The sequence below is a fragment of the Marmota flaviventris genome, chromosome 5 (assembly GCF_047511675.1).
Source record: "Marmota flaviventris isolate mMarFla1 chromosome 5, mMarFla1.hap1, whole genome shotgun sequence".
NCBI classification, from domain to species: Eukaryota; Metazoa; Chordata; class Mammalia; order Rodentia; family Sciuridae; genus Marmota; species Marmota flaviventris.
In genome coordinates this window covers 42,322,595-42,347,218 of record NC_092502.1, presented here as the reverse complement: position 1 = coordinate 42,347,218, position 24,624 = coordinate 42,322,595, and the positions used below count along the sequence as shown (strand labels likewise).

At 41.3% G+C, this 24,624-nt stretch overlaps 1 protein-coding gene and 1 pseudogene across 1 annotated transcript in view; one reads left to right on the top strand and one right to left on the bottom strand.

Annotated features, from left to right (window-relative positions):
* Positions 1 to 24,624, top strand: part of Spock1 (SPARC (osteonectin), cwcv and kazal like domains proteoglycan 1) — a 495,655-nt gene that overhangs the window by 336,373 nt on the left and 134,658 nt on the right. The window lies entirely within an intron of this gene.
* LOC114097221 (small ribosomal subunit protein eS6-like) lies at positions 11,547 to 12,297 on the bottom strand (annotated as a pseudogene).

The window sequence follows — 24,624 nt, the reverse complement described above, 5'->3', positions numbered from 1 at the left end:
CTGTTTGAGACCAAGGCAGCATCCTTGCTTGTATTCAGACATATCCAGGTAAATGATATTTTCCTGGGCAAGTCATGTTTCTGAGCATCACATTTTTGCCTATGTGAAAAGTTTAATCTTCATCTCCCATATCTCCTGGTGACCACAAAATTATAGTGGCTTAGACCATGGATTTGGGAATAAGACCAATCTGGGCTCAAGTGTCATCTTGGCTACTATTTGACTATGTGACCTTGGCAAGTTACTTTACTTCTGAATTTGTGTTTCTTCACCTGTTAAATTGGTTTGATAGTTGCATTTACATAGGGGATAACATACACAGTGTAATGTCAAAAAAATGTTAGATATTCTTCCACTTACTAAAACAATGGCTATAATAGTTATTGTTATTGTAAGATTCATTTTGGAACTTAAGCTAGAAATACCCAAATCTGCATACTCCTAAGAAAAAATAGCTCCCTACAGGTGCCTTTCCCCTCTAAGGCTCACGGTGCTCTCTTTACTGTTCTTGCAAGGGTAAGCCTTTGAGAGTTAGTGTGATGATTATAGTGCACTTCTGTTGTCCCCTTGATGATTCACACAGGTAAGGACCAAAAAAAATGGCTGCATTTCTGATGCTAGGACCTATACATTTACTGGAAAAATAGTTCAAAGAGGCAGCTTTGACTGAGGGGACATGCCTACTTCCCTTGTTGGGACTGGGAGGTGGAGTGGCTCCTGCAGTGCTGTTCGCTGTGGTTATGGGTCCAGCCTTGTCCTCGACCTCTCAGAGGCTGAATTACTCAGCCCACATGATCAGCCGATTGCATACATCTTCTGAGGGTCTTGGACATCTTCCCAGATGAAACATCTGTCCTTCCACATTATACTTCAGGGGTCCCCTCTGATCAGGGAAACCATGTTGACAACTCTATTTATTCATCAATCAGGAAAGTAATCTTTCTTTCTTCAAAACATCTGTGGACAATTGTGCCAGCCAAGCTGGCCTCTACAGCAGCACAGTGGGTGAATCCCGCCCTCCAGACAGTCAGGAGTATGCACATGTGGAGAGGCTGCTGAGCCAGCCTTAGGCTGAGTATGAGACTCCAGTTTTAGGTTGCCTTTGCAAGTGGAAGACAGAAGGACAGTGAATGAATCATTGACAGAATTTCATTAGCTTTTTGGGTTTTTTTTTTTTTTTTTGATTGGTGCAGACTGAGTGATTGGAGAAGCCCTTGGGTGCACACATCTGTGACCACAGCATTTCAGGGCCAACCAAGCAATTTTGTCGGGGATTGTGGAGCGGGTAGAGGGGTGTGTGATAGGGCAGGGCAACACATCCCTCCTTCTGCTGGAATCTTCTCCTTGATTGAGGTGGTATTTGTATTAGGATTTGTATTTGGTTTCATTCTGAAGCTTCAGCTCAATTCATGTTGTTTTTGAAGAATTCTGGAAATTCTTCGTTTTACTTCTTATCATTGGCAGGGGTGGGAGAAGGATGATTTTTGGTAGCATGTCCCCCCTCAAGGTCTTCAGGGACATTTATGCACTAAAGAACAGGGTGAGGTGGCTAGGATCAGGAAACTTTCCCTTAAGTGACTTTTCCAAAAATATTCCAGGCTATTTTTGATTTACTGTAGTTGACACCTATTATAGGAAACATTAAAAGTTAGAAAAATTTAAAAAATAACCCAAAGGAAAGAAGTAGGGGTCACTGTATCTAAAAATAATAATAAAAATTTTACAATGTATTTCTGTCTTTTATTTCTTCTTGCCATAGGTTTTGTTAGGTGAGTTGTTTTTAATTAACAAGCAGTAACATACTACATATAAAAATTTGGATGGAACCCTCTTAATTAATTTATATAAGAGATTATTTTTTGATACTACACACTATGTATGCAAATTTTAATGACTAATAACGTACTATACAAAAGAAGTAACGTGAAGTAGGTCATACATTTAAATTTAAGAACTAAAACTATAAAACTTCTAGAAGAAAACAGGAGCAGTGACCTTGATTTTGACAGAAATTTATTAAGTAGGGCACAAAAGCCATGAGCAATAGATGCAAAAAAAAAAAAAAAAAAGAACAAATTAGATTTCACCAAGATTAAAAATGTCTGATCTTCTGAAGATACTTTTACAAAACTAAAAGAGGCAAGTCACCCTAGAAGAAAATTTTGCAAAACACATACCACAAAAGATTTGATTCTGAAATAGATAATGAAAGCACATGTACTCATGGATGTTCACTTTAGCTTTATTTGTAGTAGCAAAAAAATAAAAAAATAAAATAAAACAGAACAACAACAACAAAAACCTGAAGTTTTATCACTGTATAAATGGATAAAAACATTGAGGTCCATCCAATATAATGGATTACTACTCTGTAATAAATAACAAAGGGGCTATTGATACATCTAACAACATAAATGGATCTGATTATTATTTTGAGTGGAAGGGGAAAAAAAGACCAAAAACCAAGCATAATACTGTATGATTTCCACTTACATGAAAATTTAGAAAACATAAAAACTCATCTGTGGTGACAGGAAATCCCTCACTATTTGCTTGAAAAGAGAACGATGATCATGGTCAGTGGTTGCCTAAGGCTATAAGGCTTGATAATGAAGTAGATCCTTCTGGAAAAAAAGTGAAGGCAAACTCTGGTCTTAGATGCCAGAGATCCCACTGGTCAATGGGTTTGTTTGTTAAAATAAAATTTAAAAAGGCTTTATTACAATGGAGTATTATTCTTTTGGGCAGGTTTTAAATACATATATACCCTGAGGAGTTCTTAAGGAAAATTTTCTCTTAGGAGATAGGATGATAGAAAGTCCTCAGGTCTGCAGAGGACTCCGTGCTCAGGGTTTCTCCACCAATTGGGATGGCTGGTTCAGATTCATTGTTCTGTGTGAGTGAGTAGGAGATAGGGTAAGGGTGGGATTTCCCCTATGGAGGGCTGAACATTGATTTTATCTCTCTGTTGCTATTGATTTTCATTCAGAGAATGGAAAATTGAAGCATTTGTTCTAAGCTTCCAGAACAAGCCACATTCTCAAATTCTGCAAGTGTATTGTGAATGGGAAGAAAGCATGTCAGGATGGGACTTACAATATCTAAGTGTACCCTTCAAAGCCTTGGGGAGCAGTGGGAACTCATCTATTTTTAAATAAGGAGCGAGATGGCCCAACTTCCCAAAGGGCTGGGCCTCTCTAATGTAATAGCCCTTCATCTCCGCTTCCTAACTATCTGGAATAACAACTAATTCTCTGCACTAGCAAAGAATTCAGATCCAGTCGAGGCTTTCGGTACAGTAGACCAATCTGAGAGCTTTCTCTCTTTTATGTGAACTTGAAAAAAAAGAATCAAAGTGTTTGAGGTCAGAGAGAAGTACATCACAGAATGTGCCTCAAATACCAAACTCTCAGAGGATATTTGAAAGGATGACGGTTATTTCATCTCAGTTTTGTTTTACAACAAAGCACTGCCTCCTGCTACAGGGGCTTTGAACCGATTGATTATACATACACATATCTGTTGAGGTCTGGAAGACACGTGGCCATGCAGAAGGTGGGTAATTCCTGGGTGCCTGGATGGATTTCTGGTGCTTTGCATCTCAAGGCCTTGCCAATTACCAATGTGCCACTATGCCCACAATCATTACCACGATTTTGTATTTGTGTAGCTCATGCCCTTTCTCCATAGGGCCCATGCATTGCCTTGGGTTCTTTTTTAAGCTCAGAGGACCTTCATTAACCATGCTCTGGGTCTGAAGACAGCGCTAATGAGAGATTGGTGCTGTTTCTAGGATGCTTGCAGCTGAGTTTTGGGTGTGCCCTACTCTAAGTCAGTCTCTTTTGTAAACAGAAGAAACACTTCACTGTGGTCCATTATTTTGCAAATGTGTACCTCTTCATGTGTTGTTCCAACCACATGCCAAGTACCTATTGCTGAAGAAGAGACATGAGAGGAGGGAAAGCAGCTCTTTCAAGAGAAGTACTTACTGAGCACTTACCCTGTTAGGCACACTTGCAGGGGGGAGCTTGTGGGCTTCTCACAGCAGGTGGGCCAGGTCTGTATTATAACATCCACTTTGCAGATGGGACTATTCAACTTCTCTAAATAACTGCCCTCCTTGCACAGGATCAGGAAGGGGTGGATTGGGAACCAGATTGGCAGTCACTTCAAAGCTGCCTCTGCAGTGGGGTTTTGGGGGTGAACTCTCAGAGAGATAGTTTGCTTCATTCCTAGCCAAAGCCCACCAGCCAGTGTGCTTGTGGTCCTAGAAGTGCTGCTATGCAGGACCCTAGGGTCCTAGCTTCTAAATCGTTTTCTCCTTTCTAAAGCAATGACTCTAGGTTCATTATTCCCCTTTGTGATGCTTTCACATGTCACTTAAATATAGAAGTATTTAATTACTTCAAACCCACAAGACACAATAAGAAAGAAAAAAGAAAAGGTCTTGTCTTGCTCTCCCCAATTTCTCCTAGGACTGTTGTGGAACATGAATTCATAACTCAGGCAAACTACTCAACTTCTCCATTCCTTTGTTTTCCTCTCTGAAACCAAAGGTATTGGTTAGATGATCTTGAGGACAAGAACAGCAGAGACTAAGAAGCTGTTCATGATGGAGATGCAAATAATTGTGTGAAATTTTTTGCATGGAACTTTTAGTCTTTGGAGCAGGGGACAGAGTAAGAATCAGATATTACATTTAAGAAAAATTCACTAGGCTAGGTTTACAGGTATAATTTTAAAAATAACAAATGCAAGACTTCCAATAAAATGTACCATACCCATATCATGTCCTATCCTGGCTTCCCCCCCAACACTTTTTTTTTTTTTAAAACAAGCTCCTTTCACGGCCATCAGAAGGGGAGGGGGATAGGCAGGCTTACCCAGCAAAGACTCCCTCTCCTGCCTGTGGGGCAGTTTTGGAGTGTGGCCCTCAAGGACCAGAGCCTCTGTTCTAGAAGCTTGTCATCTCCCCTTCCCAGGCTCTTGGACTGTATTGCCTTCCAGCAGGGGCGATTCTTGTTCCCGCTGATTCCAAAGCATTGAATCATTTTCTGACTTTTTTTTTCCCCCAGGCCAATTCCTATCTGTAGATGATAGAGAATGTTTTATGGTCGAATTTCCAGGATGTGTGCATGCCCAGATGTTAATAAGCTGGGTGTCTCTGGAGCTGGGAGTGGCTGTTTACAGCACCAAGGGTTGATTAATGACATCCTTTCATTTCCTACCTCCATCTCTGGAAAAAGGCATATAGTACACTGTGATGCTGACTGGGTGATGGAGCTGCAGGAGCTGCATTTATGGGTGTCCTTGTGCATTAAGGTACGTGCAGACTGGAATATTTTCTGCCTTAGATTTAAGTGTTTTAGAAAGAGGAGGTTGAGGTGAGTATGCCCATTTTGAATAGATAATCACTAGCTATGATTTCTACCACAGATCAGGTCTTGCTGGGCAGCATACAGGTGTGAATCATATTACCCTACCTGTCCCTCCACATTGAGAAACAAGCTTGAGCCCCCTGTAGTTTGCTGAAGATGTTAAGCTGCCCATCATGAGGGCTGGAATCCCTATGAATTCTGGAGATGCATAGCATCCAGGTACATCAGGGCCTGTGTCATCCTGAACAAAAGTTATCGGATTGAATTTTTCCAGTTCTGCTTTTATCTGTTCTAATTTTCTCAAATCTTATCCCTTCTCCATTGTTATTAATAAATCCACTGTCACTTGCTTGCTGCTCTGCAAAACTCATCAGAATCCCAACTTATAGGTTTTCAGTTTAGACATTTTATATCAGATTGACTCAACCACTGAACTGTGAAAGACATTCTTTATGGATATCAGCCACTGAAGTAGGGCCCATCTGGGGCACTGACCACGCAGGTTCTGGGGCCAGAAAATGTACTCAGGATGATTTAGATGGACATTCAAGGCTATCTTTAGGAGGCCTGGTGTTTTAAATAGAATGTTCTCAAGCTAATGATCTGTCTTTAATGTTCTTCATGGAGGGGATGGACAGAGGGCAGCCCCTCCAGGCACAGAGGGACAGGAGAGATGAAAGTTAATTAGTCTGGGGACCTTGGTACTTTTCCAAGGATCTCTTATGGTATGTTCACAGGTGTACAATGAACCTGATGTGGCTTTGTGACCAAGTGATAAAAGGCCTGCTCACAGCTGGGGGACTGGAGTGTCATGCTTCTCAGTGAAGTGCAGGGCTAGTCTCTGGTGATATCTACCTAGTGGGTCAAATGTCCCATACCCTCGAGAAACCCTCAAGTGGAAAGCAAGGTAGTGGGGGCTCTCCTCCCCTCTGGGATGAAACTAGATCTCTTCTCTAGGCAGGGACCAGGAAGGCCATTGGTGAATATGTTTATGGTCATGAAGGACTTCAGGGCTTGAGTTTTTCCTGCTGTAAGTTTGCTAGGCTAGTTCAGAAAACTGCTCAGGTGCACTGGGGATGGTGAGTCAAAGGTCGCTAATTCAGATTCTGCTATGTTGGAGTTAGTAATAATTTCTTAAATCAACAAGTATTTATGGCTGCCTTCCAGGTGCTAGATACTGTGCTGTGGGTTTGGAGTTCTGTGATGAGCAGCCATATTCTACCCTTGTAGGTATTAAAGTTTATTGGAAAGTGCTGATGATATTATTAAGTATCTAATCACTTATGATAAGTGTTCATTAGTATCAGAGCAGGGTGCCATAGAATTGCTTTAGGTTGGTTGAACAGGGAAGGCCTCTTGGGGAGGAGAAGAGTGATAAATCCCAGCAGGGCAAAGAGTAGAGACGTGTTCTCAGTGCAAGGGACAGCTTCAGCAAAGGCCACCAGTCCAGGAGGAGGGGAAGGAAAGTGAGGGCAGCCTCACTTCTTCTTTAATGCAGATTCTATGCTATGTGAGAGAGGCTGGAGGGGTGTGTGTGTGTGTGTGTGTGTGTACATACACATACAAAAATCCTAAAGCTCTCCTTGTTAAGTTTGTATCCTAGTGGATGAGATGAGGGATATAAATGTGCTTAATCTAACTGAGAAAGAAAAAAAAATCTCAGGATGTAAAACTGAAGTTCTCAGAAGTGAATGACAACTTCTACCCTCATTGGAAGTTGAGGAGTGGGTGGAAGGCAGAGAAGCGGCAGCATCAATTGGTGGTATTCAGTAGTATTCACGGTGTCTTAAAAGCTTGTGATGACTCTGACTCAGATCTACTGTGATATTGACAGCTGTTAAGTGACAGAAATGAGGACGAGCACAGTGCTTCCCCCAAACCTATCTTCTATGGAAGAGCTCCTCTGCCCTCAAGCCACTTACATGCTTTTCTTTATAAAATGATGACTTTAAACTTTGCATCATGACTTTGTTTTAAGAAAATCAGGGAGCATAGCACTGGTGTCTAGTGGGTGCTTAATAAATTTAGTCACACATCTGAGCCTCTGTTCCTCAAGGAGCATTCAGTTGGGAATAATAATAATTGATACCCTCACAGTTCCTCATACTTGTGTAAGACCATATGTGCCAAGGGCTCTGCAGTTTTCAATGTTCTGGATGGGGTCCATTGCTGTCTTGGTCATTTGGGTTCCTATAGCAAAATACCATAGACTCGGTAACTGATAAACAAGCTAATGCTTTCTGGTTCCTACATAACTATGTTTTTGCTGCATCCTCACATGGTAGGAGGGGCCAGGCCTATCACTGAGGCCCCTTTAGAAGGTCATTCATCCCATTCCTGAGGGGCTGTCTCTCAGGACCTAATCTCCTCCCGAAGGCTCCACCTTCAAATACCCTGACATTTGGAATTAGGTGTTGGTATACAAATTTGAGGGAGAGAGAAGCCAAAGCATTCAGTCTATAGCATTCTGCTCTATGCAAATTCATGTCCTTCTACATGCACAGTTTGTCATCTGGGGTTGCCACAAAGTTGTAACTGGGGGTTATATTGTGTCTCTTGACTCATGTTCTTGCAGGAGAAGATTTCAGGTAGGTCACCATTATAGTAGAAGTATATATAGCAAAGTATTTTAAAGGGGAAAGGAAAGTTGGCTTGGTGGCACATATCTGTATTCCCAATGCTCAGGAGGCTGGGGCAGGAGGATCACAAGTTCCAGGTGAGCCTTAGCAATTTAGTAAGACTCTCAGCAACTTAATGAGACCCTATCTCAAAATTAAAAAAAACAAAACAAAAACTTGACCCTCCTGGGTTCAGTCCTGTGTGTGTGTGTGTGTGTGTGTGTGTGTGTGTGTGTGTGTGTATAAAAAGAGAGAGAGAGATTGAGAGTGAGAGAAAGCAAAGATGCCTTTAAGGCAGAAGTTGTGCCCTCTCAAAGAGGAGACCAACATCATGTCCCTCTGTTCCCTAGCTTTTTATTGACATTTTAGGGAAGTTTCTGGAGAGTCCTTCTCTGGTACTACCTCTTAACTTTTGCATCAGATTTTAAAATCCCTACTGCACATGACTTTATCCACAGGTACTCAAGCAAAACCCACAGAGGAGAGAACTTTTACTGTTACAATGAGATTTTAAATGACATGCAAAAGGCATGCTAAAGGCAGCCCTGGGTCATTCTAGCCTGCTCTAACCCATTCTAATTGGAATTTGGTTTTACAGATTTTATGGCCGTTTGCTTTTAATTATCTTGCCTTCCTGATTCTTAAAAATTTTGGTCTACATAAAGGTCTCAGAAGTCCTCTTTCAGGGTAATATGGGTTCTTCCTATCAAGGACATACATTCCACAGCCCCAAGAAAAGCCCTGCAGATAGCAGGTTGTTTGTTGAGGAATTTAATATATCCTATTGACTTAAACCAGAGCGGAGCTGTAATGGCCTTGGGTAAACTGCTTTTTAAAAGAAAACGTGAAGGGCCAGCATGTAGGCCCAATTTATAGAATTATCTTTTTAACTTTATGTTCCTACCACTCATATCTATCTGCTACCTCTCAAATTCACTCATTTCATTCCAATAATGCCCAAAATTTTCAACTCATTTTAGTATCAACTTTAAAGTCTAAGGACAAGTTTCATCTAAATGTCATCTAAACAACACATGCGTGAGATTTGCAGTACAATTTATCCTCAGGCAAAGTGCTCACTAGCTATAAGCCTGTGAAACCAACATGTCATATGCTTAAAAAATCACAAGGTGGGCAGGCATGAAATAAGCAGTAAGCATTCTTATTCTAAAAGAGAAATAGTTAATAAAAGAATAACAGGTTCCAAGGAAGTCTAAACCCCCAAAGTACAGACCATACTAAAACCTCAAGGCTCAAGAATGATCTTGTCTGACTTAGTGTTCTATCTTTAAGACCCATTTGGGCAGAGGTCCTGCCTTTCAGATCCACAGAGGCAGGCATCTCACCTTCTGGACCCACTTGGGTGTGGTATTGGTCACTCCACCATTGTTGCTGAGAAAGAGACAAGACTTTGAGCCAAAAGGAGACCCTCGCCCTACGGTGACATTGTATGTCGGTCTTAATGTCCATGACTCCCCTGGTGTGGAGTTCTGTACTGGGCTCCACTGGTTTGGAGTTGTGGGGATGACTCCACTTGCTTTGTTCCACTGGCAGCTAACAAATTGAAAAGTGCCAATGGGAACTCTTTGTGGTGGCCCAGTAGCATTTGCTAGGGCTCATGCTCTCTGGATGTATGATGGGAATGGCAGTCCTGATGGCTTCTTAGATGTCTCTCTTGATTTGGAGAACATTCTTCTAATATAGGTAGGCTGTCTGGGAGAGAGAGGGGAAGAGATCCTTACTAGAAAGGAGACCCAGAAGTGTTAAGATGGCTGACCCATACTCATCCCCTAATGGGATTGGTTGCCCACATCCTTAGCTTTTTCTCCCGAACATGCTTTCTCATTCTTTAAGGTATGAATAGGCCAAGAATTTTCCAAATCTCTAAGTTCTGCTGCCCCTTAGATTAACAATTCCATCCTTAAATTGTTTTTCCATAGGAGGGAGAAGCACACCACGTTTCGATACGTTAGTTAGATATTTCCTCAGCCAAATGTCTACTTTCACTGTTTGCTAGTTATAGCTGCCACAAAACATTAAGATACAAATACAATTCAGCCAAATTCTTGTCCACTTTTGTCCTTTATTTGGTAACATACCTCTATTTTAAAATTTATTCTTTTAAGTTATACACAACACCATGATATCCCCTGGAACTCAACCTGCTTAAGTTCAGTTCCCAGCATTCCCCCAACTTCCCTGTCTCCCTCCACCAATCCTTTTTTAATCCATTTACATTTTACTTTTTTCTTTTTAATTTTTTTAATTTTTAATTTTAAAATACATGACAGCAGAATGCATTACAATTCTTATTACACAGGTAGAGAACGATTTTTCATATCTCTGTTTGTATATAAAGTATGTTCACACCAGTTTATGTCTTCATACGTGTACTTTGGATCTTGTCCACTTTATAAGAAGCGTGGCCTTTTCTCCAGTTTCTAATAACATGTTCCTCAATTCCATCTCAGCCCTCATAAGAATAAACATCACTATCAATTCCTACCAAAATTCTGTTCATGATTTCTCAGATATCCTCTAAGAAGGTTGAAGCTATCTCTACAGCATTTTTCTTCTTTTAGGGTCCTCACCAGGATTTCCTTTAAAGGTCTACTCATAAAAATGTAGGCTCTTTCTAGCACATACCTCAAAACCCTTCCTGCCTCTATGTATTATCCAGATCCCCAAACATTTCTATATTTGTATGCTTGTTATATCAGCACTCTGCTACTTGGTGCCAGTTTCTGTCCGAGTCCATTTTGGCTGCTATAACCCAAATAGCATATATTGTGTGGTTTTAAACAACAGACATTGGTTCCTTATAGCTCTGAAAGTCAGGGAGTCCAAAGTCAAGGCACTTGCAGATGCAGTGTCTGGTGAGGTTCCATTCCTCACAGATGGCTTCTTCTCACTGTGTTCTCACCTTGTGGGAAGGAATAACTGGTTTTCTGTGTTCTCTTTTACAGAGCACTAATTCCATTCATGAGGGCTCTGACCTCAAAACCTAATCACCTCCCAAAGGCTCTATCCCTTGGAAGTTAGGCCTTTAGCACATGAATTTAGGGGTGTCACAAGCATTCAGTCTGTAGCATTGTCACCTTTAGTTCTCTACTGGTTGAATGCACACTCCTCTCCAGTAGTGATCAGACTCACTCTGAATGTCACCCCCATCTTCAGGACAGAACCTGATCACTTTTGTATGCCTGATTTAGACTTTGGTGCGCTGGGGTGTTCACAACGTATTTTTTTTTAAATGGTGGTAATTTTTTTATTTACCTTAAATTATGACTTTCTGCAAAGGTAAATATTCTATATTAAGAATCCTTTCCTGAGCCACTCATCTTCAAAAAGAAACCTTTGCTGGTCAACTAGCGTCATGTCAGTCTCTGAATTTAAAGAACATCATTTTATGCATCTCCTGTAAGCAGACTTCTTCCACTGCTTCCCTTTCTGACATGTTTTTCCATCCATTTTCTAGTTATGTCAAATCAGTAATGACAAGTCAAAGTTTGAAGATATGATCTTATTTATTTGTTACTGATAAAAATTCTTATTTTTGACTGGACTCAGAAGTAGAAGCTCTCAGAGAAGACAGCCTGCGTCTCTTGGCAATCTGTTTCTGGCATTTTTCTTTGGCTTCTTTTCATTCTCTTGGCCAAAAGTTTGGCATATTCTGCACCCTCTTCCTTATTCTTCTTAGTACACTGTTTCTTCAGAGCAATACGCCGGCGCTTGTGTTGCAGGACACGTGGAGTAAGAAGACGCTGAATCTTTGATGCTTTGGTCCTGGGTCTTTTTCCCTTCCTTGTTTAAGGGTTTTCTGACAACATATTGGCAGACATCATCTTCCTTAGAGAGATTGAAAAGTTTGCGGATTCTACTAGCTCTTTTGGGTCCCAGTCTTCTAGGTACAGTAGTATCAGTAATTCCAGGAATATCCTTCTCTCCTTTTTTTACAATAACCAAGTTGAGAATGCTCAGATTGGCATCCACAGTGCAACCTCAAACAGATTTGCGCTTTCTCTCTCCAGTTCGCCTGGGTCTATAACAGGAGTGCCCCTTACTCAGTAGTAGGCGAACACGGCCATGGGTCAAGACACCCTGCTTCATGGGGAAACCTTGTTTGTCCTTCCTGCCACTGATTCAGACCACATAACCCTTCCATTCTTCACCCAGAGCCTCTGCAGCAACTTCTGTGGTCATAAACTTCTCATAAAAAGTACAAAGTTTGCGTTCATCGTCCACTTCAATGAGTTTCTGACAGCCAGTGGCTGGGAAGGAGATATTCAGCTTCATCTTGGAGCCACAACGTATTTAATAGATGAATGAATTGGTTAAGAGAGTTCCTGGAGATGCAGGAATAGATTGGTATGTTTCATTAGGAGCAGGGACAGGTCAGCTGAGTTGCAGAATGATAACCAGGGCAAGCTTAAGGTTTTTGACATCATGAAGTGTATCCATTTCCCTTTGTTTTCTGCATTGAACCTAACATTCTTGAGCATACACAAAAAACTCAAGAAAATGCCCACAAAACTCCCCAGGAAAATTGGAGGTAACATGTCAGTCTGGTGTGAAAGTGACCTTGTTCTTGGGAAAAAGCAATGTTTCCAGACTCTGTACCCTGCCTGACCTGCTGCCTGTTTCTTCAGGGTTTTGTCTCTCTGTCTACTTTCTCCCTGTGCTTAGTGACTAGATGTATTTAAAGGTCATCTCTCCTACGGGGCCATGGATAAAATGTCATTTTTTCCATTGACCCAGGAGTCCCTTAGAGTCAGTTTGGTAATCTTTAGAGTGTACAGAATGGCCTTTTGGATCTGCCACAGGGAACCAAGGAAAAGGATACCTACTCTGCTGGCCATCTCCACCAGGCCTGACTTTACTACTGCTGAGTCCTTGGGCCCCTTGGGTCCTTTCTTGATGGGCTGAAATCTATCCTCAAGGACTTCTCAGGCCAGGAGACGTGCAAGCTCCAGAATCTTTTCTCTCTAGAATCTTATCCCATTGTCTCAAGATATCTGCCTTCCCAGCCTTTTGGAATAGTAAAGAAAAGAGCTGACTGAGGCCTGTATCAAACTCTCAACCTGAAGGAAGCCTGGGAATGCAGCGAGCAGTATTCTTATCTTCACTGTCTGGGCAGGGAGAAGCTCAGTACAGAGGGCTGGGTAATGAACTACACACTGATGATACCGCTCTCTGCTCTCTGTCACACACGAGCCTGGGATACAACTGCAGACCTATTGAAATATGCTGTGGTGATATGGGGTTTCTTGCCAATATATCTGCTCTCCCACTTTATCCGTTTTTCCAGGGGCCAGTTTCTTCTCTTGTTATGAGGGGGAAGGGGCTTTTTGTTCCCACCGATTCTTCTGATTATCTATGGTCCTCTTGTGGCATGTCCAAACCCTTTGATGCATCCACTCTGTGGGCCACCAGAGCAATTCTCAATTCAATCCTGGTATTACTGATGGAATGCAGGGTGGGTGATGGAGTAGTTCTCCATCAGTAGTAGTGCTCCCTGCTGAGCCTTGACATTGGGAGTACATTCATTGTACAATTCTGGTAGGCATTTGGCTTTATTGATCTCCTGATTTCATTTTGGAGAACCCTTCTTATGGACAATACACTAAAGGTTTATGTATAAGGATGTGAAGTGCAGTTGATTACATTATTCTCCTAGGTGACCTCTGCTTGAGCTCTTGCAGTATTGAGAGTCTTCCTTCCCATCTTTTTGAAGTAGCACCTCTTTGTCTTTGAACAGCTCCCACTCAGCATTTGAGGTCCCTTCCTTAGGGAGAGGCAAAAGGCTTTGTTCTTGGTAACTTGAACACATTAGGTCCAGGTTCCACTCTGATACAGCATTGTGACATGTTAGCTGCCTACTTCCTGTGCCACCACATCCTTGAGCATCTCTTCTCTACCTGGGGGACATCTGGGCCCCCCTCTGATGATAGTCCAATGTGACCAGTGATAAAGAGCTGCCGTATAAACATAGGCAACCAGGAACACAGGGCAAGCATGCTGAGAGGTAGAAGTGGGCCTGCACTCCACATTCTTAGAGAGGGGTGGCAACTTTGCTGGCCTGTGGGAAAGGATGGGAGACTACTTGTAGAAAAAGATCAATGTAACAAAACCAAGGAATCTAGGCTTAGCTCTTGGCCACTCATCCAGAAAAACCCCTACCTGTTGGGTCCACAAAGCTGGGAGGAGCTTTTCCAAGGGTCCATCCTCTCTCCCCCCAACTCTGACTATGAAGAAAGCTTCAGAGAAGGGGACACGATGTATGCTTACCTGATTGCACCTGGCTCCTATTGCACTTTTTGTGAATGACCAATGTTGATGGCCGGTGGGTACTGATGTTCTGCCTGAGCTCCTCAAATCCCATGTCTCAATCCATATCCAGCCTGTCTCTAAACCTGTGCTAAAAATTATCGTGTGCCACTTCTGCTCCATTTTGCTGACTTGCAAATCAGATCTCATACAACCCTCCCAGAGAGGGGTTTTTGCTCCCGGTGACTAGAAAACAAATAAAGGTTTTTTTTTTTTTTTTTTCCCTCCTCACTTACACTCCTCCCATGATAATTAATTACCCCCAAGAAATGCAAGCAAATGTTTTCTTGGATTATAACAGCAGAACCCACGTGGAATTGCATGGGCTAGTCCTACCCTCTTGTGCACACCTGAGCTTACAAACACTTAGCCAGAAGCTGTGTTAGCAACACCCTGCTGCTCTGGCCCCTCCTGTGAAGAGAAAGAATTATGAATACTTAGAGAGGGAATACAAAATGAAATTCTCAACCCTGGGCTTGCTTGATTATTATTTACTTTTTTCCAATTAGTTCATCCAGTACTAAAGATTTCCTCTAAGGTCTCAGGGTTAGAGATGGCCCTCTCTTCACTGGGCCAGTGAACAAAGAATAGCAACAAAATAGGAAATCAAACCATAATGCCAAAGGTTAGTGGGTAAAAGTAACAATTTCTTTTCTGTCCCTTGTTAGGAAGAAATGGATTTTGAAAACAGAGTACATCACTAACCATTATCCTAAGGGAGTAAAAAAAAAATCTCAACTGTTAGTTTACATTTCCCTAATAGCTTGCTATTACACTGCTGGTATGGCAATTTTCTTTAACAAAGCAGAATTTTAGTTGGAGCCTTTAAGTCAGTCAGTCTCTCTCTCTCTCCCCCCCCCACCCCGTGTGTATGTGTGTGTGTGTGTGTGTGTGTGTGTCTGTGTCTGTGTCTGTGTCTGTGTGAACAATCTTTGCATGTAGGTCCCAGTAGCTATGCTTGTCATCAAACCAAACTTTAAGTTAAACCCCCACCAGTGTCTGCTTTACAAAGCCCCTGGCTGTCACCGGCTGCCACTGGTTATGGTCTGTTACTCTCTTAATGGAAGGTGACTACAGATGCAGTCTCCAACCAGTTAGTGGTGTTTTCATAATCACATCAACCTGCTAATCTTCATTATCCATTCAGGAAACACTGAGAGCATTTGTGAGTTTACAGCTAGAGGTAAGTTTGACCAGATCCCTGGACATATATACTTGGTTTCAAGTCTAAAGAATCCTTAATGCAAGTAATGGAAAAAGATGTCTGACCCACCAGGGATCTGGATTGCGACCAGGCAGGCTCCTTTTCTTCATGATGTTTTCCCATTCACCACACATCTGCTCCTGGTTCTCTTAAGTATAGAAGGACTTGAAGAATTCTTGAAATTAACAGCAAATTTCTTGACAGATTTTTTTTGGGGAAAAGTTAGCAGTCTGTGATTCTTTAGTGTCTTGAAATATGAGTAAGAACAAAACCAGTAAGGTAGTACCTCTTCTGAATAAATTCAGCTATTTGGAATAATTAAATATCATTATGTTTAATACTAATCACTACATTTAACATATTAGAGAATTACATTTAATACAATTCTAGCCTTTGCATTCTTTGCTCAATTTCTGGCACATAGTTTTTATTTTTTTAACACTTATGAATAATGTACTCTCTCTAAATTCCTAACCATGTTTGGACTGTTTATATCTTCAGAATTGATAACTTTGCTTAAACAGATTCTCAAAATATTAATGTGAAAATTTAATTTTCCTAAGGTGGAACCTAAGTCTTGGTCTCCACTGAAACCTTTGAGGGCTGGTCAGAGAGTTTTTGTGTATGTCAACTCTCCCCCCCCCCCCCAATTTAATTCTAACAACTTGTGCACTGTCTTTAAATATTTCTAGATAAATGAGGGCTGGTAAGTAGGTGTGAGTTCAGAAGCTTGCACTTCTTTAAAAACTCTGGAAATGCATTTCATTTTAAGATTTTGAGTCAATTAGAGCAGCAAGACATGGTTGTAAGAAGTTCACACAACAGAAAGACATATAAAATCACAAAGCATGTGTTCTGTTTATCATATCCTCAATCCTGTTTCTCTAGTCTGACCAAGGACACGTCCCATGTTTGGTATGTATCTCCTGAATCATTTTCCCTCCATTTACATAAGCATGTACAGTTTGAGGAAATTCTTATACAGGGCTATTAAATCTGCTCATTTATGAAAAGTAGATTCTTCCCCATCTGCATTGGCCATTCTACAGCCCAGGTGACGAACAGGTCATGAAATCCAAAGTTAACATGAACCACAGTCTAGAGATTGGCATGCAGGTTTATCCAGAGATATTCACACTTTGAGAGCTGCATGTATATTGGGCACATTTTTGATGACCCTGGCTCTGCACTAGGACCTTTAAAATATGAGCTTTGTTAATTGGTTGAGGATGCTTTAAGAACCTGACTCAGGGCTGGCTAACAGATCCCTGCTTGTTCTGGGTCCTGCTTGTCTCTCTTGTCATGTCCAAGCCTTTATCTAGGATGTGTTATGGCCATCACCCTGACCAATCACAATGGGGTAAGCCTCAGAAGGGCACCAGCTTTCCTGTAGTATGCCGCAGTCTGGCTGGGCACAAATCACGAGCCACTGAAGCAGGAACAAACTTTATTTTTAAAACGCAGAAAAACACTTCACACAGCTCCCGGGGAAATCCTCCCGAACGCGCCACGAGGCTTGTCCAGGAACCCCCAGCCGGAACTATATCTCCCGGAAATCCCTCCTCCTGCACTTCCCCAACCAATGGGAACTCTCGGGGAATCCCCGGAAATCCCCACGAGAACTCCAAAATAGTGCGAGAACTCAAAAGTTGCGGCAGAGGCGGACAGGCAGAGGCGCCTGTCAATCAATACTCAGCCGTGGCTCTCAGCATCTCCCCCTTTTTGTTTAATTAAACAACAAGCAATGTGGCTTAGGGACCGTGCCTGTTAGGCAGTCCAATTCAACATATGGTCCTTACCCGTCATCGGATGAACTGACCTCTAGGCGTCAGCCTCCTGTCTTAGGTTGGTACCACTGCAATTGGATCATACCCGTCACTGACTACCGGTCCAGCATACAGCCATACTTGTGGATAGGTCTATGCACCAGTGGGGGGGTGAGGTTCTTTGCCTCACCTCTGTTGGCCCCCAAATTTGGCCTTGGTGCCAGTGGGGGAGTGAGGTTAATGTGGCTTAAGGACCGTGCCTGGTAGGTTGTCCAATTCAACATATGGTTCTTACCCGTCATCGGAAAACTGACCTTTAGGCGTCAGCCTCCTGTCTTAGGTTGATACCACTGCAATTGGATCATACCCGTCACTGACTACCGGTCCAGTATAAGCCATTGGCCCCCAAATTTTAGACCATCACTAGCAGAAGGGAGGAGGATGCAAAATGCCATGACACTAAGCCAATTGAGGGCTCCTTTGAAAAATTGTACCACCGGTGACACCATCAACAAAAATACTCCAGCACTACCACAATTCGCTGTACCAACAGATAGTTCACAATGCATACAAGTGATACATAGTCCAGGCAAGGTCTGCAAGCAATTCAAAGCAGAGGAATCTGTCAATATGTCCATTTCCTCCCAAAGTAAATGGACTCCTTGATTGAGCATTACTTGTGGAGTTATTATTCATTGATGCATCAGTTTTTACAGTTTGTTGTGATAACTATCGAAGAAGCTGTAGTTTGGTTTTATCTTTGTCTTCACCGGCACTGGGATGAAGATAGGAGTTCTGGCAATGATGCTAAGAAAAAAATTATGTAACATTCCAACAGGCACTAAGAAAACAATTTTTTGAACAATTTACATTATCCTGAACAGAATTATTAAATATAATGAGAAGGAAAGGTGAAAGTAAACAAACAGATCTGTTAACCTCCTATTTGTTCACATATTAAAACAATTTTCAACAGCTGTTTACCCAATCTAAATTAAACCATTAAAATCACGTGAATAAAAAAATTCGGATCCATTTATTCATGAGCGCTCCTCATATATGATATATGGACATACGCACATACAGACATACAACACAAAACAGAAGTGTGCACACATAACATACAACACTTAAGACAATAGTAAAGGCCTTGAAGCTTTACCTAGGTGAAATCTCCATTGCAATGCTTAAAAACTCCACAGTCAAAAAATAAAACTGATCAGAAAAACATTAACCTAGGTCTGTATGAGCTCAAAAATAAAATAGAACTTTATGATGTGGGAAAAGGCAAATAATAAAATAAATATTGAAAAAAGCATCCTGGTTAATCACTGTCGCAGATGTAAGAATAGCCAAACTGGAGTTCTGGATATCAGCTGTTATGGATTTGAGTCAAATCATCTTCCTTTTGGCCTGTAGAAATTGTTTTAGTTAATCTCTCTGGAATCCAAATCGGCTGCTGTTCTCCCTGTGGAAAAACACAAACAGAACCCCGACTCCAGACAATCACTGGGTCAGGACCTTTCCATTGTCCTGTTAGAATATCCTTCCAAAGTACCTTAGGCTTATGTACATTTTTTGGACACATATGCCTTTCCGCAGCACTAAGCCCTGAGGAATCCAAATTTAAAAAGTTTAGAGTAAAAAGGGTTATTTTAAGTTTATCTTTTGGTGACATATACCCCTTTCCAATTCCCTCTTTTTGCTTTAGTAAGTACATTTTAATAGTTTGATGAGCTCTTTCAACTATGCCTTGTCCTTGTGGATTGTATGGAATTCCTGTTATATGAGTAATGCCAAATGATGAGCAAAATTGTTTAAAAGAGGTAGAAGTATAACCAGGACCATTATCTGTTTTTAACTGTTTTGGAACGCCCACAGTGGCAAAATTTTGTAAGCAATGAGCTATAACATCTTTAGTTTTTTCTCCGGAATGAAGGGAGCCCATCAAAAATCCGGAAGAAGTATCAACTGTAACATGCAAATATTTTAATTTTCCAAATTGTGGCAAGTGTGTGACGTCCATCTGCCAAATATGGTTAGGTATCAGTCCTCTAGGATTGACTCCAAGATTAACTTGTGGTAAAAAGGTCACACAATTTTGACATTGTTTTATTATTTGTCTAGCTTGTTCCTTAGTTATTTTAAAACGCTTTTGTAAAGTATTAGCATTGACATGGAACTTTTTATGAAAATGTGTAGCTTCTTCTAGTGTAGAGAAAATATGTATGTCATGTGTAGTTTTATCTGCTAAATCGTTGCCCAAACTAAGGGCTCCAGGCAATCCTGTATGTGCTCTGATATGTCCTATAAAGAATGGATCTTTTCTGTCCCAGATTAGACTTTGTATAGCAGAAAACAAAGAGAAAACAGTAGAGGAAGGGGAAATCCTGCCAGCATCTTCAAGGGATACTATAGCATTAACTACATACTGACTATCAGAGAATAAATTAAATACAGAATCTTTAAACATCACAAAAGCTTGTAAAACTGCATTAAGCTCTACCTTTTGAGCTGATTGTTTGGGTACTAAAAATGTAAAAGTTTGATCAGGGGTAACTACTGCTGCTGTACCATTATTTGACCCATCAGTGAATACATTTGGAGCATTCATGATAGGGGTTTTTCTTGTCATTTTTGGAAAAACTACAGGATGCGAAGACCAAAAAGACAACAAAGGATTAGATGGTAAGTGATTATCAAATGAAACATTAGATTTACACATGATTATTGCCCAAGTATTTAACTCATTAGCTAACTCATCAATTTGATCCATAGTATATGGAGTAATAATTTTATTGGGAGAAATTCCAAACACTCCCTTTGCTGCTTTTATTCCTTTGAGTATTAATTGTCCTACAGCCTCAGGATACCTAGTAAGAATAGTGTTAGGAGAATAAGATAAATGTATCCACAATAATGGACCTTCTTGCCAAAATACTCCTGTAGGAATATTTTTTGTTGGTATTACAATAAATAATAAAGGCAAAGTTATATCAATTCTATCCAAATGCATATTTTCCATATATGTTTCAATAATTTTTAATGCCTTTCTTGCTTCAGGCGTTAACATGCGGGGTGAATTTGGATCTGATGGACCTTTTAGGATATCAAATAAAGGTCCCAACTCTCCTGTTGGTATGCCTAGATAAGGCCTTATCCAATTTATGTCTCCTAATAACTTTTGAAAGTCGTTAAGTGATTTGAGTTGATCTACTCGTATTTGAATTTTTGGTGGACGGACCATGGTTGAGGATAATAGAACTCCTAAATAATTAATTGGAAAATTTAATTGTACTTTATCTATTGCTATCTCTAGATTATAATTTTTTAATAAATTTGTAAGTGTGGCATAACATTCTAGCAATGTGTTTTTATCTTTGTGTGCTAACAATACATCATCCATATAGTGAAATATTTGTAGTTTAGGATTTTGATTTCTAAGTGGCTGGATTGCTTTGTTAACATAAATTTGACACATAGTTGGGCTGTTAGCCATCCCTTGAGGGAGTACTTTCCATTCATATCTCTGATCAGGACCTTCATGATTCAGTGCAGGGATAGTAAATGCAAAATGTGGACTATCCTCAGGATGAATTGGAATTGAAAAAAAACAATCTTTAATATCTATAGCTAAAACGTACCAGGTTTTTGGCAAAGCAGACAATTGAGGAATCCCCGATTGAGCAGGTCCCATAATAACCATCTCATTATTAATGGCTCTTAAATCTTGCAATAATCTCCATTTACCAGATTTCTTTTTAATGACAAAAATGGGAGTATTGTAAGGAGATACGGAAGGTTGTATATGTCCCTCCGCTAATTGTTGCTTGACCAGGTCATGGGCTGCTTGTATCTTTTCTTTAGTCAGGGGCCACTGAGGAACCCATACTGGTCTATCTGATTTCCAAGTAATTTTTATTGCCTCAGTGACCCCTTCTGAAAACCCAGTCCATGTCTATTTATTCCCTGATCTATTTGAATGGGTGCTGCTATGCCTTGTTCTCCTAATCTTTTTTCTTTCCTGAAACCTTGTCTAGCCCTAATAGTGGGCGCATTTGGATTGATGTTATTTGTTAATGTCAAACCTAATTGATCTAGGACATCTCGTCCCCATAAATTTATAGGAAGATGATCCAATACATATGGCTGTATAGTTCCTTCGCATCCTTCAGGATCCTTCCAATCTAATACCATTGCACTTCTATGGGGATTAGTTGCCACTCCTAGGCCTCGAAGCGTTTGAGTGGCTTGTTGTAGCGGCCAATGTTGTGGCCATTCTTGACGAGATATGATGCTAAGGTCTGCACCTGTATCCAGCAGCCCATTAAATACATGTCCTTGAATATTTAGTTTGAGCATGGGGCGAGAATCTAAATTTAAAGACAGCATAGCCCAATCTACACCTGTGGAGCCTAATCCCCTGGAACCTCTTTCTATAGTACTACTGGAAAATTTATCATGTAGGCTGGGTATTATTAATAACTGTGCTATTCTATCTCCTGGTGAAATTACTGATATACCCTTTGGAGAACTAGCTATAATTTTTATTTCACCTTCATAATCGGGATCAATTACCCCGGGACTTATCATAAGTCCTTTTAGCGTAGAAGAACTGCGTCCTAACAATAAGCCTACTGTTCCTTGGGGAAGAGGTCCTTTTACTCCTGTGGGAATGATTTGAACTCCCATCTCTGGAGTTAGTACTGCTCTGGCGGAGGCGCAGATGTCCAACCCTGCGCTCCCTCTGGTTCGTCTGATGAGAGATCTGATGGATAATGTGTCCTGGGCACTACCCTGATGGTGTTGCTGGGTTCCTCCATGGTGTTTCTGGGTTCCTCCAGTGCCCCGTACATTTGTGGTCGTGGGCCCCGGAGCATTGGGCCCCCCTGTCCGTTTTTTGGCAATGGAGCTCGATGCCTTTCTCCACGATATCGTGGGTAAACACTTGGTCCTTGTCTGTTTTTTGATAACGGAATACCCTCTATGGTGGTTTGAGAACGGCATTCATTAGCCCAATGTTTCCCTCTACGGCATCGTGGGCAAATACCCGGTATTCTATTCGTTTGATATCTAGCTTTGTTAAACCCTCCTCCTATGGGGCAACTCCTTTTAAAATGTCCTGTTTGATCACAATTATAGCATGTTTTTGGCCTGGCATCTAAAGCCTGTTGTACTGCTGCCAAGACTTGCCCTTGTTCATTAACGTCTCTACATAATTTAATATATGTGTTTAAATCTTCATGTCTCCATGGTCTAATGACCTCTCTGCAACAACGATTTGCTTGGTCATAAGCCAGTTGTTTTATAAATGGCATTGCCTGTTCTGTATCCCCAAAAATTCTGGAAGCTGCTTGAATAAGCCTATCTACAAATTCAGCGTAAGGTTCATTAGTTCCTTGTATTACCTTAGATAATTGACCTTGTAAACCTCCATGCCCCTGTAAAGTTTTCCATGCCCTAACCGCATCTACAGCAATTTGTGCGTATACACCAGGATCATATTCAATTTGTTGCCGTTGACCCTCATAAGGTCCTTTTCCTAACAACATATCTAGATTTCTTTGAGGGTAACCGGCTGCTGCATTTCGCCTAGCTGTCTCCCTGCAAAATTCCTCATTGGCAACCTTCCATAACAAATATTGTCCTCCATTTAGCACAGATTTACACATACTAGCCCAATCTGCTGGCGTCATGTCCAAGTTGGTAATGGATTCGACCATGCTTACAGTGAAGGGTGCTTGAGGACCATAGGTTGTTACAGCCTCCTTTAACTGCTTCACTGTTTTGAAATCTAAAGCACGGTGAATTCGCTGCCCTCCTGCCTGCTCAAGTACAGGGCATGCTAATCTTTGAGGTCCTGTCTCAGGATCCCATCTATCAACTACGGGGTTTGAGGGCCACTCAGCTATCTCCATAGGGGGTGCTGTTGGTTGAATTACGCCCTCTGGTGATAGAACGGTGTTAGTAGCAGCCTCCTGTTGTAGCTTTTTCCCTAATACCTGTTTCTCCTCTAAGCTTTCTTCCTTTAAATTTTCTTCCTCTGTCTGACTAGCTTGAGAGACCTTCTCTTTTGCTTGATCTAAAATGTCTTTCTCCATGGTCTGAACCTCTAACAATTTACTTAACACTCTTTCAGTTTGTTTTTTACTAATTTCTAATCTGTTATAAAGATAACGCAACCCAATAAGATAACACAAAACAAAACCGAAACAGAATGAAACAAAAACGGAACAAAAAATCGTTGTATCAATTTTCCTATTTTCTTGATATGTGCATTTGTGGTCTATTTCTATCTCTTCCTCAGGGGCGAACAACTTCAAACCTTGAGCCAACCATTTTTCCCAATCTGCCTGATAAAATTCTAGGGATAGGCAGCTTGAAACAAACACAAAACAAATCAAAACAAGAACACATTGTTTTTTAAAATGGTCACCCATTCTCTCGCCTTCCCTTAGGGGCAATCAATTTCACTTACCCCGAAGCTTCAGACGTTCCCCGCACGGGCCACCAAATGCCGCAGTCTGGCTGGGCACAAATCACGAGCCACTGAAGCAGGAACAAACTTTATTTTTAAAACGCAGAAAAACACTTCACACAGCTCCCGGGGAAATCCTCCCGAACGCGCCACGAGGCTTGTCCAGGAACCCCCAGCCGGAACTATATCTCCCGGAAATCCCTCCTCCTGCACTTCCCCAACCAATGGGAACTCTCGGGGAATCCCCGGAAATCCCCACGAGAACTCCAAAATAGTGCGAGAACTCAAAAGTTGCGGCAGAGGCGGACAGGCAGAGGCGCCTGTCAATCAATACTCAGCCGTGGCTCTCAGCAGTAGTAGACCTAGACGGACCAGCTTAAGTCAGTGGATGCAATCCATCTGACGTATAGAGCTCTCCTTAGGAGGGTAGGTCCTTCCCATTGCTGCAGATCTGCTTTGCCCATGATGTCTCCCAAGCTCATCCCCCCAACAGCTTCTCATGCTCTGCTATAACTTTTCTCCCTCTTAGGGCCATTTTGGGAGAAGTAGGTGAGGCAGTTCATGAAAAGGCTTAAAGCAATGCTTGGAATATTGTAGGGGCACATCACCCGTCATGTTAATCATCACTAGTAGTAGGAATGGCCATAGTACCAACAGCAGCATAGGAAAACCCCAATAAATGTTTAGCTACTGTTATCATTATTACATATTTGTCCTTTTAAATGTCAAGCTTCTGTAAACAGTATGTCTTTTGTGCCACTGAGTATACAGTGGCACTTGGGACATTACCTGGCTTATGGTAATGATTCACCTTTTGCAGTTGTCTTTGCCTTATTAGGAAAATTGAACTTGT